Source organism: Triplophysa rosa, linkage group LG9 (genome assembly GCF_024868665.1).
Source record: "Triplophysa rosa linkage group LG9, Trosa_1v2, whole genome shotgun sequence".
In the NCBI taxonomy this organism is placed as follows: domain Eukaryota; kingdom Metazoa; phylum Chordata; class Actinopteri; order Cypriniformes; family Nemacheilidae; genus Triplophysa; species Triplophysa rosa.
In genome coordinates this window covers 11,642,391-11,662,273 of record NC_079898.1, presented here as the reverse complement: position 1 = coordinate 11,662,273, position 19,883 = coordinate 11,642,391, and the positions used below count along the sequence as shown (strand labels likewise).

Here is a 19,883-nt window from a genome sequence, read left to right as displayed (position 1 = left end):
AATGAAACTGAGTAAGCCATACTTTTTAATAAGCTCTTATCTTAAACACATGCACACAAAATAGAGAAAATATTAATAAAGGTTTGAGAGAAGAGAGAAATGAGAGTAATTTAAAGTATGAGAGAGGAAGAGCAGGGTTGTGTTGCCTGTTGTTCATTGTTTATTGTTTGTTCAAAGAAGTTAAATGTTTTTGGAGCGCACATTATTTCAATTCATTATTATCAACAGCTAATTATTATCAACAGAATCTAAATAAAAAATAAAGAAAAGAGAGAAGAGTTTCTCCATCAGGTATATAGATATGTAGAGATCTTTCCTACTGTACACCAGGGCTGTAACAAATATTTAAAAAGTCACTTAAAGTGACGCAGGGGATGCATTACTAGAAAACTAAAAAGTTTTAAGACGGATTCAGAAATTTCAAAAAGTTGGGGGAAATTATTGCTATGCCGCTGACTTTCATGGCCAAGGTTTTTAAAAGCTCCACCATCTGCCACATATACGCTAAAATCCTAAAAAGTGCCTAGATAAATAATAGCACACCAAAATCAATTATTTCAATACAGATTAAATGAAAAACTATTATTTAAACCTCGTTCTGTCAGGTTTGAATGACTCTAGTAGTACATGAGGTGGCTAATTGCCCCCAGTAGCCCCGTTAACACCTCCAGAGACTCTAATTCACTCTGATAGCTACAATTGGTTTCAGATGGCCTTTGGGTACATTGAAGGAAAAACGAGCAAGGTTCTGTTCAAGTGTGAGCTAAAAATAACACAGATGAAGCCCTGCTAAGGTGGCCACAGAATAAATGGATGTAATTTTGGTTTTAAAATGCGTCAAGCTGTAAAGTGATCTTGAAGTTTCTCATCGGAAAGACACGCCAGCTGAGTTAGTGAGTTTACAACAGATATAAAAACTAAAATGTTATAAATCCAGCTGTGCAGTTTATGGATGATGCGCATCACAAAAAGCGCTAAAACATCGAATGGACTGGATGAAAAACGCCCTAGTTTCTCATCGTCACCTCGCATCACACAGTACGTTTCAGCACATTTACAACACCTTACACCTACACGAAACAAAGTGATGCCAACGAATGATAATTGTTTATTCTCATCTCATTTATTTCTCATCTTAGATTGACGGTCCCCATCCTACTGCTGTTTTTAAACAAACCTCAACAAGCTCAATTATACACGCCAAATATTTTAAATCGAGTGTTATTGAAATGTATTTTCAACACAGGTGCGGCTCTTCACGACTGGTAGAGCAGCTTTCGAGCACGCGGTGTAGCCATCCGTACGCACACAAACACACACACACACACACACACACGCACGAACAGCGCGCAACACCTGTCCGCCTGTAAGTGATACGGACACACACCACATGTCACCGAAAACCGCAGCTCACTTCTCAACTAAAACTTTGTTTCACTGCAGAATGCAGATTGCTTTGATTGAATCACTAGCCCAATTTAAGGTAAAACACAAACCTTAATCTAAAACCAAACAAACTGTGTAGCAACTGAAACAAGGAAACAACGAGCTTATCATCTCATATAGTCTCATAATAGTAATAATAAACAATACATCTCACCAAATATTTATTTCTTCACAGTAATCCCTTTCGAGATGACAATAAAATATTGTGATTGACTCTTTGAGAAAGATTGGTCTGCGAGGTCCCTCCAGATGTTCCGTAATTTACGTTGAAATCCTCCAGACGCTTAAAGTTTCCAAATCCAAACGTCGGGCTTCGTCAAGGAAAGCTTGACCTGACAGACTGTTTCAGAAGAAAGCGGTATTCACCACACAGCCGTGAGCTGACCAACTCTGTCCAGTCCTCAATCGCTTAAAAATCACACTAAAGTGTATCAAATAATGATGCGGCAGCGTATCGTAGTTTTGGGTCGTAAGAGGGACTCTATAAGAAGCAGCTGCCCTCTTCTGTGCTGCGCTGTCCGGGCACAACTGCTCCGCTGCGCCGCTGGGTTGCTTGTGGAGTGCGGGTGCTGTGTGTGAAAGCTTGGCTCACAGACTCCCACTAACAGTTTGGAGCAACGGGCTCCGGAGAGAGGGAAAAAAATTAACCAGGATCGGATTTCAAACCGCGTCCCCGCTGCGAGTGCAGTGCTCGCCGCCTGCCGCCCCCCTCGCGAGTTCAGGGCAGAACGAGAGAGAGAGAGATGGAGCCGCAGGCACCTCCCACACTGAACCCGAATATTCAATCAACTTACTCACTGTCAAATGAGCTGCGCTCAGCGAACCCAAACCACGCTTTGGAACTAGAGAGTCAGCAGAAAAACAATTAAAAATAGCAAAAATCTGCTGTTCATACATACCCTTTAAACGCTTTCTTTCGTTGAATGGGGTTTGTACATATGAACATAAACTATGACAAAGAATGCCACTCAGCTGTTATTGTACAGTAAACGATTTAGCATTCAAGGCCGGTCAAAGTAAACGTAAAAAATCTGATGTACACAAAATGTTTCATCTTGTTGTAAGTCATTTCAGAAGTTACACTGCCTATAATTGAACTACAAATCACACCCTGCTGAGAGACATATGAAGCTGAGGATTTCTACAAAAGCCCAATATCTGTTTTGGAATTGCTCAGTTTATTACATTTTATAATACAAAGCCCTTTAGGTCTTTTTTCTTCTTTTATGCTTTGATTGTTCTCTCCTCAGACCTGCAAGTCTAAAATCTGCTTTCATTTCATCAGCACAAACCAGAAATACAAGTGTGTGTATAATTACAGGTTGTGTATTTGTGCAGGTCTGTGTGAATATGTACTGTGAATATGTGTGCTTCTGTCAGTGTGTGTTGTGATTGTTCCATCTCATAAAGCTGTCATCCATGTCGCCTGAAGGCTTATTAGACGATTGCCAAGTGTCGACGAGAGCCGTAACTCTGTCGATTACGCAGTAAAACAAAGAGTCAATTACTGTTAAAGCTGCAAACGTGTTTGCAGAGAGAACTTTATGAGACCATAAAGAGAAGAAACCTCTTCTTAATCACCAGACGAGTGTGTGTGTGTGTGTGTGTGTGTGTGTGTGTGTGTGTGCGTGTGTGTGTACGAGGAGGGACGGTGAGAGACAGAGGCCTCTTCAGTAGCTGTCCATCTGTGTTTGCTTTTAAGGGCTGTTAGCCCGTGAGTGGTAAAATCAGCATGCAAACACAAGGAGCGAAGAGACGGGCCCTCGGTCACATCAGCACTCTCTTCTGACACCAGGGTTAAAGACGTTGGGTAAAACACACACAAACATCCTCTATTCAATAATAACCCCTGCTATTTACAAAACTATGTTAACATTAGTGCAGTGCTACTTACATCATATCTGTTAGACACTTTGGAAAGACGATTGATTGTATTGATTGACAAGTTGGACATCTGACCTCCGATCCCAGAATGGGTGTTTATTGGGAAATTTTGTGGTTAATTTGCAGTAAAACTGGAAGTTTTAAAACTGTAAAACTTCATGATTGCTGCAACATACAGAAGGTGAGAGAGGAAACGAAATATTATGAGTTGGGGTGTAACAATATATCAAAGTATCATGCTGTAAATCGTGAAACAAAAATTAAGATATGTATCTTGGCAATATATTTTTACATGTTAAAATTTAGTTTTATTTTTCAGTGGCAGATCTATAATTTTTTTATTAGTTTACATATAGATTACAGATTAATTGACAGAAAGAAAGAAAGAAAGAAAGAAAGAGAAAGAAAGAAAGAAAGAAAAAGAAAGAAAGAAAGGATCATTCTACAGATCTTTCAATAAAAATCAGTTCACTTCCCTGTGAACATAACTGCTTAAAATCCACTAAACTCTAATTCTGAGTCTTTCAAGACTGGCGTGTATGATCATGTGACCTCTCCCCAACAGCACTTCATTGTGGAACCGAGGACAGAGATTGATGATTAAGTAAAATGAGTGTGCGTGTGTGAGAAAGAGAGTTTGAATATGGAGCACACAGTATAAGAGAATCAGGCCCACGGGCCACGCAGACTGCAGAGTCAGGACCCGATACACAGAAAGACAGGATGACCCACCTTCAAACTCTGAACTCTCTGCCCAGCTTCACCCTATTAACAGTCTATCCCAGCCTCTGGCTACTACACACAATAGAGCAGAGGTGAGGGCGAGGGCTTCCCTTCAAAAGCGGTTGAATATTAAACTGGGTAACAATTATCCCCCAAAAATAATTTTCATGGATGACTCTGATCCACAAGGTCCTTTGTGAGTGCCTCCTAGCCATGTTTACACCATCAGAGAGTTGTGATTTTGTGAACAGCTGGAGATAATGGCAAATCAATAACTCTCTCATTGATTACAGATGTGGATGAATCCCTAAAGCAACACGGGATGAGCCGGAGATTTAAAGCATCGGTTCACCACATGGGCTTTTAAAGTGTGCGAATTGTGGAGAGAGAAAAAGAAAGTGTGTGTTTGTTGGATCTTTTTGGCAGTTGAGCTCTTGTCAGTGTGCATACCTCTACTGATAACCTAAGAAGCTGATAGCATTCTTGTTTGTTTTCTTTTGTTCCTTCGCATATTGACCGTAAGTATTTGAAAGTGTGTGTGCGTAATGGTGATAAACTCAGTTCTGAAAATGTATGAGTTCTTCATGGGCCATTTATAAAGCACCTGTGCAAAATCTTTTGCTAGAAAACAAATTTTGATTGGATGACAACACATGTATAAGTTACTTTAATAGCCTGCTATTTCTCTAATGATTTATTTTCCTATGCATAACTGTTTTAATATTTAATATTAATAAATCGATTATTGGTTAATCTTTTATTATATTGCCACCACCTTTTAAAAAAATTAACTTAGGGCCAAGTATTATAGTGATTTAATTTTATCATGGTTAATAGAAATGTAGACACATTTGATTCACAAATTGACATTTGCTTGAAAGGTCCAGTTTATGAATTTAGCGCCATCTAGCGGTATGGTTACGAATTGCATCCAATGGTTCACTCCACCCACCCTCCCGAAGCACTACGGTGGCTGACACAGGACTGAGATATCGTCACATTTTTGCTTCTTTGTCGAAGTAGATAACGTATTTACGAAACGCTCTGTAGAGCAGTTTGTCCGATTAGGGCTACCATAGAAACAGCACGGAGAATTCCATGCAGGGGGACCCGTGGAGTATGTAAATAGAAATAGCTCATTCTAAGGTAATAAAAACATAACACTTCACTATGTAAGGTCTTTATACACCTCTGAATACATAGCTGTATATACATGTAGTGGTATATTATATTGCATTTCTATCAATAGATCCTCCAAAAATTACACCTTTAAGATCAGATATACATTAACAACAGCGGTGATGATGAAGACTTCAGTGACCTCATGCTTCTTTCTATTCTTGTCCTAATTGTTCACTGCACACCAGTTCTACAGAATGAAGTACATTGTGTCAACCTTCCCGAACGTACAATGAGGCGTGTCCCACAGCAAGGGATACACTGTATATCCTTCTTCGCTAAAACCATGACCTATAGACACACACAAAGTCAAACACACACACCTACACACCCGGATCTGTGTGCAATGGTCTCTATGTCCCTCAGTAAAGGTATTCCGTTTGGATTGATTTTCGGTTTGATACAGAGAGGGAAGTGGCACATCTGTGTCACTGGTTCTATTTCTGTGTGCCGGTACTGTAATGAACAATCAAATACATGCTTTATCACTGAGATGTGAGAAACGAGCAGGGCATAGCACCAACACAACTTCTAGCAAATTTTAGAGTGCTCTCTCTTCCTCCAACTTTTTGGGAAGTAATACTGTATTTTTTACAGTTTGTTTGCAGCAAAAAGGAAAAATGTAACTGGCAACATAAACCACCACCATTAAAAATGCTAGCTGTATGCAAGCGGTAAATGGCTGTCCTACCATAGCTATCGCCTATTTATCATTGTCAGCCTTTCAGCAGATCATATACAGTATACTGAACATTAAAGTGGCCATAACTCAGACAGTTTCTGCATATCTCATGTTAATCTTGAGAATTTACAGAATAGTATCGCACCCTTCAAATATCGAGTCTTTATTTTGATCACATTTATAAAAGACAGATACAGCTGTATGATTATTTCCGAAAACATAGGATGCGTGTTGGGGGGATGGGGGGCAGAACTAAAGCTCGTGCGCACCCATTGCCAACAAAACACAGACATATGACTCAGTTTCACTTACCGCGTGCGGTTCATGTCCGGCATCTTTTATGCTGGGACCGCGGAATCTATCTGTTTCAAACGATCTCCAAATCCAGCATTATATCCACCGTTTATATAACATCCATCACTAAAATGCCGTGAACAAACAAACACACCTCACCTTCTCTCACTATCGCAAGAGTAACGAGCTGCAGCTGCAGGCCCACAGCACAGCCAATCTTGATGGTAAACGGGTCTTCCCATTGCTTGTCGGTTGACGCGTGGGCGGGCTATTTCTTTCACCTTGCCGTGGGCGTGCTTTTCTGGGAGAATTGGCCAATAAGGGACTAAGAAAAGTTGTTTTGAAACGGATTTTCATGTTCTAAAAAAACTTTCCGAAACCTATGCGAACGCTGGGGGAGTGTATCGAGCACAGAAATACTGCATCATAAGCCCAACTCATTTTTTGACAAGTTTACCATGTCAAGCATGAGAAGACAGCACGTTTAACATTGTAAAGAAGTCAGAATGCATGAAACACTGTTGCACATCCCCTTAAACAATCACAATTTTCAGAACATTCAGAGCGACTTTGAGATGAGTACAAATAAGTTTCAGTGTACCTGACCTTCAATTTAAGCTATACATTCCATCGTCCCCCATCTTTCCCATCAGCATCTTTTCACCCATCTTTCTCTATGTTTTCCATTATCCTTCAGTGCGACAGAGACCACTCTCATCTCACTGTCAATTTGTATGTATGTATTCAAGTCTTTCCAAAGGATGCATTTGTGCAAGGATGTCCTATAAATCTGTCTACACAATGCAGGGAGGAGATTGTGATGATGTCACCTTCACTTTGACTAAAATCCAACCCATCAACATGACTCTTAAGAGTCACAGAGAAGGCTCTAATTACAAATGATTTAATTATATTCCATTTTCCCCGGATTCACGAGAAGTGCGACATCATGCCCACTGATGCGTCGCAATTAAAGGCTATTGCAGGATTTGTAGTCTGAAACTGAGTCACATGAACACTGATCCCAAGCCTGTGCAATTGCTGCGGATCCATATCCAAACACAGCAGCTCTCATCCCTGATCCAGCAGGCATGCCTGGAATTTCTGCCCTCTGCACTCCTCCCCTCCTCTCCCTAACCCTAAAGCCCTGCTCCATCGCCCCTCTAATCTCCCGCTCAGACACCCCGAATTAACGCCACATTCTCCACTGATAAGAGTTTAATACATGTCTCTGAAGAATCAGACGTCCACAGCGGTGATGGGTAACAGACGTGTTTTATGTTGTGTCTGTGACTTGTGTTGTAGATCAACATCTTGGATACCATTAGAACGCTTTGTCGGAAGCCACAGTGGTTTTATGATGCAACATCGATTTGATGTCTTAACTGCTATTCCTTTATTTTCACTAGCATGTAAGATAAAAACAGTGGGAAATGTGTCTGCAGTTCTGCCAGCTTTTGTTTTAGGATTTATCATTAAGTTCATTAAGTCATATTAATCATTAAGTTCCCTTTCTGTCGGTCTCTCGACGTTGTGTCGAACCGACAGAATGGGGTTTGTCTTGAGAACCTATCATCTTCTGAGTATTTAGAAAAGCCCAATGAAAATTGGCGAATGAAATTTGCATGCCACACGTACGTTTCTCATGCCACACACTTGCGCAGATGAGTAACGCTGAGAAGGTCCGCTTTCTCGACGTACCCGTCTCGCAAGGGGGGGCTGGTTGGTGTTACTGTCGAGCCGCAGCGGCCCCGCTCACCCCCCGCCCGTCGGGGGGGGTGCGAGGCCCTCACGCGGCCTCCCCGGAGGGTTCTCGACAGTAAGAAGCAGTCCTCCGTGCCGCAACTCGGCCGCCTCGGCCGTCGAGTCCCGTGCACTGTCTGCTTCCCAGCAGCCCTGGTCCTCTTCAACGCCCTCCAGTGGCCCTGGCGGAGACAGCGAAGAGGAGACCATTGCCCCATCAGCAGCCGTGGGCTGCGGCTGTCATGGGAACACCTCAGGGGGATCGAGGCTACCATTGGGCCCGACCCCAGCCACAGCACTGGGAGGTCGGATAGGGACGGTTCCTGCCCCGTCTCTCCATCTGCTGGCCCCCTCCGGGGGGCTGGCGCCCACTTACTCTCAAAAAGGAGAGTTTCCTCTCTCTCTGGGTTACCACAGCCGCTCTCACCCTCTGCACGACGGTGAACGGCAAACTCGACGTTGCGTCATGGCAAAGCGCAATGTCGAGTATAAACACCAGCCCTCAGCACTCTCAGTCAGACAGTGCGTTGAGCTGCGCAGTCACCAGGCAGGAAATATGGCAGAGCCGATCTCCTCCCCGGGGGACCTCCCCCGGCAAGGAATCCGTACTGCTAGCCATTGAACCACCCTCCGCGGGGGCAATGAAGCAGATCAACCTCTAGTCCCCCTGTCACAGTTCTGGGAGCCTGCCCAGACTGTCAGGCTGGCTGAGGAAGACGATCCGTCTCGGCTACGCGATTCAGTTCGCTACACGTCCGCCCAAGTTCCGGGGCCCCCTTTTTTTACCTCAGTCAGAGGCAGGGATGCCCCCGTACTTCGGGCAGAGGTCGCCTCCCTTCTGGTGAAGGGAGCGATCGAGCCCGTCCCACCGGCCGAGGTGTTCAGCGGGTTTTACAGCCCGTACTTCATTGTCCCCAAGAAAGGCGGAGGGTTGCGCCCTATCTTGGATCTGCGTGTTCTGAACAGGCACCTACACTAGCTGCCTTTCAGGATGGTCACGCAGAAGCGCATCCTGGCATCCGTCAGGCGTCAGGACTGGTTCGTGGCAATCGACCTAGGATGCGTACTTCATGTCTCGATCCTCCCTCGACATCGGCCGTTCCGACGGTTCGCGTTCGAGGGACGGGCATATCAGTACAGGGTCCTCCCCTTCGGTCTGTCCCTGTCTCCACGAGTCTTTACGAAGGTCGTGGAAGCCGCCCTCCTTCCCCGTTGGGAAGGAGGTGTACGGGTACTAACTATCTCGACGACTGGCTCAAGTTTGGGCACACTCTCGAGATCTGTGGTGTACACACAGGGACCTGGTGCTCCGGCACCTAGATCGGTGGGGCTACAGGTCAACTGAGAAAAGAGCAAGCTCTCCCCGGTGCAGAGCATCCTCTTTCTCGGTATGGAACTCGACTCTGTCCTCACGAGCGGCCCCGCTCACCCCCAGGGGGGGGGCGCGAGGACTAGCGCGCCCGGTCAGTGTTGAACTGCCTGAGATCAGACAGTCAGCGGTCCCCCTGTAACAAGAGGCTCCTGGGATTCATGGCATCCTCGGCGGGGGTGGCCCCCCCTCGGGTCGATGCATATACGACCGCTCCAACACTGGCGGCAGAGTCAAGTTCCTTGGAGAGCGTGGCACACCGGCAGCAGGCGTTGGTCACACGCTTTTCTGCCGACACACCCTAAGGGGTGCCGTGTGCAACGGGCAAGCAGTGTCGGGGCGGTGGACGGGCCCCCGCCTGCGTTGGCATTCAACTGCCTAGAGTTGTGGGTTGTGCTACTTGCATTGAGGGACTTCCTCTCGTGCAGGGAAGCACGTGCTGGTCCGGTCGGACAGCACAGCTGCTGTGGCGTATTCTTCACTCACAGCAGCTAACATGACTCGCCCGACGCCTCCTCCTCTGGAGTCAGCAGGTGATCAGCTCCCTGCGAGCCACACACATCCCAGGCGTCCTGAACCAGACAGCCGATGCGCTCTCTCGTCAGTTGACGCCTCGCGGAGAGTGGCGACTCCCTCCCCGCGCAGCCGGCTCATTTGGGGGCAGTTTGGCCAGGCACAGGTGGTCCTGTTGCCTCCCCGAACTCCTCCCATTGTCCGCTTGGGTACTCCCTGTCCGAGGTACCCTCGGCACGGATGCCCTTGCGCACAGCTGGCCGCGGGACAAGCGGAAGTACGCTTCCCCCCAGTGAGCCTCATTGCACAGGGCCTGTGCAAGGCCAGGGAAGAGGAGCATCAAGTGGTACTAGTTACGCCCCTTCGGCCTAACCAGGACTTGGTTCTCGGAGCTGAGGCTCTGACAACAACTCCCCCCTGGCCGCTCCCCCTGGCGAACAGCTTCCCCAGGGGAAGGGGCACGTTACGGCATCCCAGGCAAAACCTGGTCTCCATGTCTGGACGGGACGAGGAGATCCTGAGTGACCCACCCCCAGTCCGGTTGGGACGTCACTCAGGCTAGGGCTTCGGCCACTGGGCGGCTATACGCCCATAGGTGGCGCCTCTTCTCGTCCTGGTGCTCTTCTCGGCGAGAAGACCCGCGGAGTTGCTCGGTCGGGTACGAGCTGTCCCGTCCTCAAGAGAGACGGGGGAGTAACCTCTCCCCCTCCACACTGGGAATGTATGTAGCCGCTACGGCCGCTCATCATGACCCAAGTGCTGGGTAGCCTCTGGGACAGCACGACCTGGTCATTAGGTTCCTAAGGGGCGCGAGAGGGTGACCACCTTACCCGCGCTCCGTACCCTCTTGCGACCTAGGTGGCGGGCCTCAAGAGGCCCCGCCCCCTTCGAGCCTCTCGGGGTTGCCGCTCTTTCTCAGTCTTGATAAAGACGGCTTTCCGCATGGCGCTCACCTCCAAGAGGGTAGGGGATCTACAAGCACCCTCCGTGTCCACAGATTGCCTAGAACTCGGGGCCGGGATTCTCACGTTATCTTGAGACCCCGCCCCGGCTACATGCCCAGGGTTCCCACCACTCTCCCGAGAGACCAGGTGGTGAACCTGCAGGTGCTCCCCACCGGGGAGGAAGACCCAACCTATCTGTGCTGTGTCCAGTACGCGCATGGCGCCTCTACTTGGACCGCACGCAGAGCCCAGAAGCTCTGAGCAGTTCTTTGTCTGTTTCGGAGGTCAGCAGGAGGGCTGTCTCCAAACAGAGGCTGGCGCACTGGATCGTGGATGCCCTCGTTAGGGCATACCGATCTTTTTTCCTGCCCGTTGGGGGTGAGGCACACCCCTCGTGGCTGGCTCAGGGCGCCTCTCTGGCAGACATCTGCGGAGCTGCGGGTTGGGCTATGCCTAACAACTCCGTGAGGTTCTAATACCTATGCGCGGAACCGGTGTCAGCCCGCATCCTGGCAAGGTGGCAAGGTGTGGGACCGGCAGCCGGTAGGGCATACGCCTGCGGAAGCCCTTCCCCCTCCGGGGGGAGCAGTGGCGATCCCGCCTCACTTCTTTCCCCTTGGGTAAAGAACAGGCATTCCATCCATCACTAAGCACCCTTCCAGGGGACAGGCTGGGCAGAGCAGCCCTGCCCCCTTAGGCCGGGGAACAGTTGAGTTATCTCCGTCATAGCTCTAACCGGACCTAGTGCTCCAGACGTGGTAACACCCCCTCCGTGGGCTGTTCCGTCTGATGTATCCTCATGAATGGTTCCCACCTTGGCAACCCATGACCTCCCCAGGTGGACTCCCACCTTGTGGTTAACTCCTGTCCGCACTTCTTCCCATGAGTTCGCCCTGATGGTGAGACCATGTGGTGTCTCCACTAATTCCTCCCTACGGTAGGTAGTGGCCTCTGCAGCATTTTTCCCCCAGGGGGAATAATGCTTACCGAGTGGCCCGTACGGTGCCGGGCGGCTTCTCGCCATTTAGAGAAGGTTACATCCGTAACCAAGACGTTATATTGACCAGTTTGTCCCGTTTCAGTTTTCTGCAAATACATGCAAACCCCCCTATTATTTTCTATTTGAATTTGGGAGAAATGTTGTCACTTGTTTACAGAATGAAACAAAATTTAACATTTATCATTACATTATCATTTTAATTTTTTATATATTAGTAAATAGTAAATTCATAGAAACTGAACATAATTTTGAAGTGGTCTCTTAAAGGGCCAGTGCAGCAAATTTAGCGGCATCTAGCGGTGAGGTTGCGAATTGCAACAAATGGCTCACTCCACAGCCCTATTGTGGCTGACACAGGACTAAGATGTGGTCACGTTTTCGTTTCTTTGCTGAAGGAGATAACGTATTTACGAAACGTGCTCTGTAGAGCAGTTTGTCTGTTTAGGGCTACTGTAGAAACAACATGGAGAATTCCATGCAAGGGGACCCATGGTGTATGTAAATAGAAATAGCTCATTCTAAGATAATAAAAACATAATGCTTCATTATGTAAGGTCTTTATACACCTCTGAAGACATACAGTAGTTATGTAGCCTATATTATATTGCATTTCTGTCGATAGATCCTCCTAAAAATTACATATTGGATCTTTCATTTTTTCCAATATAATATTTTTTTCCAAATATAAAAGTACCATTGTATTACTATCTACTATGTACTATTTATTCCCATCATTGTATCATGGCATTGCCAAAGTGCTGCTTTTTTGCATTAATTGGGTTAAAAGCAGAAAGTGAAACATTAGGTGACCACATTAGAAATGTGACCTCTGCTTTTAACCCATCCAGAGAGTAGTGAACACACACACACACACACACACACACACACACAGCAAGTGGTGAACACACGTACACCCGGAGCAGTGGGCTATCACTGCAGCGCCCAGGGAGCAAGTAGGGGTAAGGTGCCTTGCTCAGGGGCACCTCAGTCGTTACCCGCCGGCCCTGGGATTCAAACCGGCAACCTTCTGGTCACGAGTACAAACTCTCTAACCATTAGGCCACGACTGCCCCTTAACTTAGAATAACCCATTTCACCATGAGATCCTCTTGCACAGCAGAGTTTAGCTTAGCCTAGCATCTAACTCAATATACAAGTGGGCCAAGAACTGTGAGTCACCAGAACAAACAAAGTAACACCCTCCGCTGTATACACACACATAACACCGACATACACAAAGAACAATTATAGGAGACCTGTTGGTACTCAGAGAACAGCGCTGGTGATATGTTTACTAACGGATTTGGGAGTAAATCTGCACCCTACATTCCTATTGAGATTCAGACTGAGCCTTGAGAGAAAGCCGGATTACTGCCCAGTCTCTATAGATCCCACTGTACACAGTGCTCAGCTTTAAAAGACCCAAACACAAAACCTGCCACAACAGAGAGAGAGAGATTATAGGAATAGTTTTCCCCCCAAAATGACAATTCTGTCATCATTTACTCACCCTCATGTTGTTCCAAACCTGTATGGCCCTCTTCCACAGGACACAAAGATGTTAAGGAGAATGTTAGTGACTGTCAGTCACATATAACTGGAAGAAGACTAAGAGCGCAGCTTTAATATTCTTCAAACTTTCTCTTCATGCTCCACTAAAGACAAAAAGACATAGGTGTAAAACAACATAAGGATAAGTAAATGTAAACAACATTTTTACTTTGGAGTGAGCTATCACTTTAAAGTCATTGTTCTAAATATCATACATTCAAGATTCAATGTTATTTTCTAATGACCTTGTGCAAATGTCTTAAACAGACAATAAAGTGTGTCTCTAGTGCTTCAAATAATACTAAATTGTGTGACTATCCAAAGCATTACAAATTTAAGGTCTCTGTTTTTAAAGGGATACTTCACCCAAAAATGAAAATTTTATATTTATACTCCCATAGTAGGAAAAATTACTTTATCATTTTTTTTTTGTTCTGTTGAACACAAACAAAGACATTTTGAAGAATGTAGGACAGCAAACAGTTCTGGAGCACTTTTAACTACCATTGTATTTTTTCCTACTATGGTAGTCAATGGGGGGCAAAATCTGTCTGGTTATAAGCATTCTTCCAAACATATTTTTCTTTGCTCATCAGAAAAAAAGAAATTTATACAGATTTGGAACAACTCGAAGGTGAGTAAATGATGACAGAATTTTCATTTTTGGGTTACGTATCCCTTTAAAAGCTAGAATGCAGTACATAATTAACCATTTTAGCAAAGACAAGACTACTGTTTTTAATCATGTGCTGAATCACTGGGCGGTATAGTTATGTCCTTTTGTATGTGTGATTGTCTTTGAAGAAGAGCCAGCCATGTGAGAATTTACAGCCAATCCAATAAGCCAATGACATCACTCTTTTAAATATTTCACAGCTCTCTGAAGTTATTTCAGTTCTATCTGATCTTTTATGAAAATTCTCTTTCCACCAAGCTGCTCCAAATTTAGTTTTTACATCACTAATCCAAATCTAAAACAAAACCCCAAAGATTCTGAACCAATGTAACATTAAATGGAAACATTTAGTGAAGATTTACTTTTTTCACTAAACCAACAAAAAATTGAGACTGTCAAGATAAAGATAAAAACTTCTTAAAGGAGATAAATGTTCATGTTAACATTCAATATGTATAAAGTAGGGCTGGCGACGATGTATCGCGATTCACACTAATTATACCTGCCTAGAATCGGTTCAGAATCGCATTGATTCTGTTTTTCATGCACAGCTCTTCTGTGAACTACAGCTCTTTGATCAGTAGGAAGTACTGCTTGATCTAAAATCACTACGAGATTGAATCGTTTATAACGTGCATTTGAAAAAGCAACACTCGTCAAACATCATCATTATAAATATACTTTATTATCATGAAAATACCTGAAAAGGTTTGAAGAACAGCGATATAATATGCCCATTGTCATTTCTGTGTCCCATATTCGGAGTTTCTGCGTGAGAGCGCCCTCTGGCTTTCGGATATGGGGGCATTTAAGCGTAAAGGCTTATACACACCAGAACGATAATCACATGCACTTATCGCCAGCGTATTTCGAGACGCTTTTCGACGTTTGTACCCAAGCGATTTTCACTGGCGATGAGCTGAGTGAACGTGCAAATTCACTCCCTGACATAGATGGCACTTAATGAAAAACAAAAATACCCCGGTACACAAGGTGGCGCTGCGCAACTTTATGCTTCTGACACTCGCTTGTCACACATAAGAATTAATCTTGTTTACTTCCTCTTCGTCTATGGTATCAATGTGTGCTCGGTAAGATTGTTTTGAGCTTGAGCACCACCAAGTCGTGTTTTACTGTAACTTCAGCAGCTCCAGGCACGTGCACAAAAGTGCCAATCTCATTGGTCGGCCAGTTTTTAACGCGGCGCATCAATATATACTGAATTTTTTTTTTTAATTACACTTTTACGCCTGCCGTTTTGCACGTCAGTGTGCACACTCACATTGGCGCCCTTTGTTTAGTCATGAGGCGTTAAACACTGGTAATAAACAAGCTCAATTATTGTTCAGGTGTGTACAAAGTCGTTGCGAAACTGAGCATAAAAATTACACAATATACCATCCTAGCCCTAGTATAAAGCACATCCAATATGTTATGCAGTAGTGAGGCCAGGAATATTTCAGAGTGGTGGACAGTGAGGCGCCAATGACCACTCTGGGGTGGCAGACGTTTTCTTTATGCAAGCATAAAGTTTTTGTATATCCAGGTTAATAGCACTGGATAGACTGCACTACGCAACACAATTTAAACCTATTCAGATCAGATGCTCAACTGACCAAACATTATTTACAACAACCCCTTAAAAAGACTTGTGTACACATTGAATTAGACTATTTATTTATTTAATCATCTTACGTCTGTTTACACAAACGTTCAAGTATGGATGTTTAAACGCAGAAAGTTGACACATTGGGGGCGCTGGAGGGTGCGTGACATCACCAGCCAGGTGAGCAAAATATGGGAAAGGCAAGACTGTGAACTTCTGATGCATACTAGTGAACGGGGAGTCTCTTTTTAGGGAAAAAACCCATGACATTTATAGATTTATGCTGCTCTCGGAAATTCGATAATACCCACTTCAACCGGAAGTAACGTCTGGATTCAGTAACAATAAAAGTATTCAGTAACATTAAAACATTCATGTTACTAATGATTTAGTAGCATTAAAACATTACAAGTATATCTGTTGTTAACATTAAAAGAGCACCGTTCCATACATTATTTCCTGGTTGAAATGGGAACTATACTATTTCCGAGAATACGTGATGGCAGCATTACTAATGTTTTCTAAATTTGCATGACAAAAACTAATTTCTGACAATAAATAAATAAACAGACTAAGCAGGTCACACGTGTACTTAAATATATAATCACAATTGAAATCGGACGAGAAACGTCATCGTACTTTTTATTCAGAAAACCAAAGCTCCCTTGTTCACTTTTATCGGGCAGTCTTGTCCGGTCCAATATGGCGGCGTCGTTCGCTCACTTTTCAGTGACCAATGTGGTGTCTACAGTCTAAACACCATACAAGCTGTCAAACAAATTTTGCGCTAAGCGAATACGCTAAATGCATGAACCAGTTTGTCATTAAACAGTTAATTCAGCATTTAATCATTTCTGTTACTACACAGTGATTTTCAATGACAAACGCTTGGATGGCGGAGGAGTGGAGAATTTGATTTAGGTTGTCCCTTAGTGTGTCTACCAGCTGTTCAATTGAGTTTTTTCTTTTATCTTTTAGGCCCATGCACACACTGTTCTTATTACAGAATACCCAACTGCAGTTAAATATAAATGCAGTGTTGTGCAGTCGTATGTTGTACTGCTCTTTTACAATTTCTTTAAAGCATTCTTGTACTGCTGTTACAGTAATACTGTATGCTGATCTTATATTAATGTATTCTTCTTGAATATACATTTCTGCTGATAAATCTCCACACCTCTGATGTCACTTACCGCATACCATTCTTATGAATGCAGGTTCTAGTTGTAGCACATATTCTGCTGTTGCTTATGTTGAGTGATTCATGGTTATGAAAGAGAATCTTCCAGAGGCATGAGAAACGTTATTGAGGTTTATGTAAACTCATAACCTCGTTCTTGCTTCTCAGTCAGAATGAATCTATGATTATTATGCATGTTTACACACTAGGATTTTTAATGTATCCTAATACACACGCACACACGTACATACAAATACAGTACACACATCCTTTATGAAACAGTAGCAGATTAAAGCCATTTTTCAGCCTGTTCAAGCTCTATTTTTAGCTGTTGGGTTTTCAGTTTAAACTCTACTGATCAGGCCAACATCAGAAAGAAACAGTGACAGATGAGAGAGGGAGAGATAGAGAGAGAGAGAGAGAGAGAGAGAGAGAGAAGGACTTTGAAAGTGACATGCAATCTGCCGCATTCGGGGGAGAGGGAGATATAGAGGATGCAAAGAAGAGAGAGTTAGATGAAACTCATTAAAATGAAGAGGCTCAGAGTGGACTCCTCTCTTACTACTAATGACTGAGCGGGCGGACAGAGAGTCATATCCCATTTCTGCTGCGCGCTGGTTTTTCACTTATAAAGTTACCATCACTCCATTGCCTCCCATTTATGCACCAATTACATACACACACACACGCACACACACACACACACCTACACACGTATGAAGATGTAATAAAGAGGAGCTATTATGTTGCTGAGAGTTTAATTGATGTTATTGGTTGAGACGTCATGTGATTTAGGTAATGCAATGTGTCCCAGCCCCCCCATTCAGTTTAGGTCTATCAGATTGTCCCATTCATACAAAAGCATACTGATGTCACAAAAGGAAAAATTCAAATCTTACATATGAACAAAAATGTTCTAAAACATATAGCAAACTTTACCTTTAAGTCATAAAAATATTACTTGTTTTTAAAGTAATGAATAAATAACATTTTTATAATGTTCCTAACCTTTAGGATTGACATGATAAAATGCTGTTTTAACATTACTGAAAGAACGTTTTTGCGAGAACTTTTAGAGAACGTTAGCCAATGTTTTGAGAATGTTCCTTGTTAGCTGGGTAGTCAGTCATTCGACAACTTGAAGCATAACCAGTTTATTAGGGATGGGAATCGTTTTGGTCCCTCACGATTCGATTCAAAATCGATTCTTAGGATCACGATTTGATTCAGAATCGATTCTTGATGTACTAATTAGCATATTTAAGATTGAAGATGTCATCTCATCACTTTTGCGTTTAGAGTCAGACAATTGTTAGTACTTTGGCTTCTACTCTAAGAACTTTCACATGATGTATTTTAAAGAGTAAATATTCCTTCATTTTTAGGGTCCTATTTTGGTTTATGTAGTGTCCAACAACAAGTTTACGTATATACAAGGTGTAAAAACACTATTATTTTGTTATACTGTAATAGGCAGTTTTTCTTAACTTACTTCTTGACTGCAAATGCCATCCTTTCCGCCAGCCTATTCTGGTCCTATTTTTAAATGTTTTTCTTCTGTGGCAAAGAAACAGATCGAACCTTGTCCTTTGGTTGCACTTTTTGGACATTCTCCAAATGTCACAGGATTACCCGGATGTTATGCAAATGCACTATACACTATAAAGGTACACTATAAAGGGCAATACCAACATATTTTCTGAAACCTTTGACCCTTTTATTAGTTATATTTCTGATGATGTAAATTCTTCTTCTGTTGTCGGTCAATCTGATCTTTAAGATGTCATTATGATTGTGACTTGATTTTGATCAAAATATAGTACAAGTATGTGCACTGTAAGTACATACTTTATACTTGTATTGTCACGTTTGTTGATGTAAGTGTGTACAAAGGTGATGACTTTTATGTGTTGATTTTTTCTAAACTTTGTTTAGACAAAATATAATTATGTATTGAGGGTTTTTATTTTATTTTATCTTATATATTTTTTTCTTCTCTTTTTTCCTCTTTATATACATATATATATATATATATATATATTGTCTTGGGGGATTGGGGTAGTGTGGGGGGAATAATGTTTCTGATCTGATTGGTCAGATGGTCTAGTCTGCTGTGATTTGTCTACCGCGAATGAGGCTCACGAGCTACAGTGTTAAGAAGTGTTAAGTTTTTGCGGGCAGTCCTAGCAAAATGTAGGCGGGGACTATATGTAGTGACGTAAATCCGCGGCGAATCGGACTAGGGCACGACTCGTTTGCGTGATTCTGAGTCGACTCCTTTTTTTTCCGAGCCAATAACTTTGTTATTCATTCACCTTCGGATTTACAACTTGGCAGACTGCTTACATTCACACACAGCAACATTACACACTGCATGAAATATAATTTACATGATCTCGTTATATGTACTCTTTAATTTGCCCAGTAAAGCCATTCTCATTGACCTATTCTGCTGTCAGACACTAATTTAAGTCAATTCAATTCAATTTTATTTATATAGCGCTTTTCACAATGTGCATTGTTCCAAAGCAGCTTTACAGGAGAAAATAAGAAAAACTGAAAAACACAAAAAAGGTAAAACACAGCACAGTGCATGGTGTTTATAGAACAATCAAGATTATTCTAGTAAATAATATCTAATAAAAGCAGTCTCCCGGTGGTTTATTTTGCATATTTTGCATTAAGTGAATGCTTGGCTGAAAAGATGTGTCTTTAATCTAGATTTAAATTGGGAGAGTGTGTCTGACCCTCGAATAGTATCAGGAAGGCTATTCCAGAGTTTAGGTGCTACGTATGAGAAAGCTCTTCCCCCTTTTGGTGGATTTAGTTATTCTAGGTGTTAGTTTAGTTTTGAGATCTTAGAGAGCGTGATGGGTTGTAGTGTGGTAGAAGCTCTGTTATGTAGGTAGGGGCTACACCGTTTAAGGCTTTATTAGTACTAATTAGTAATTAAAAGTACTAAGGTGGAAGAAGGCTGTTTTTGTGACATTTGAGATGTGATTTTTAAATGACAGGTTGCTGTCTAATATAACGCCTAGGTCTTTAACTGTATTTGTTGGAGTAACAGTGCAGCCTTCAATTTGCAGGTTATAA

General features: G+C 43.3%; 1 protein-coding gene across 6 annotated transcripts in view; it reads right to left on the bottom strand.

Moving 5' to 3' along the window:
• The window catches only part of fgfr3 (fibroblast growth factor receptor 3), a 39,406-nt gene extending 37,238 nt beyond the window's left edge, over positions 1–2,168 (bottom strand). For 4 of the 6 annotated variants that reach the window (XM_057341492.1, XM_057341491.1, XM_057341493.1 and 1 more), the window contains exon 1: positions 1,601–2,168. The gene's annotated coding sequence lies outside the window, so the exon portion shown is untranslated. The remainder of the gene's footprint in view (positions 1–1,600) is intronic. The other 2 variants (XM_057341496.1, XM_057341497.1) reach the window with 1 other exon arrangement.
• Between the last annotated feature and the right edge of the window lie 17,715 nt (positions 2,169–19,883).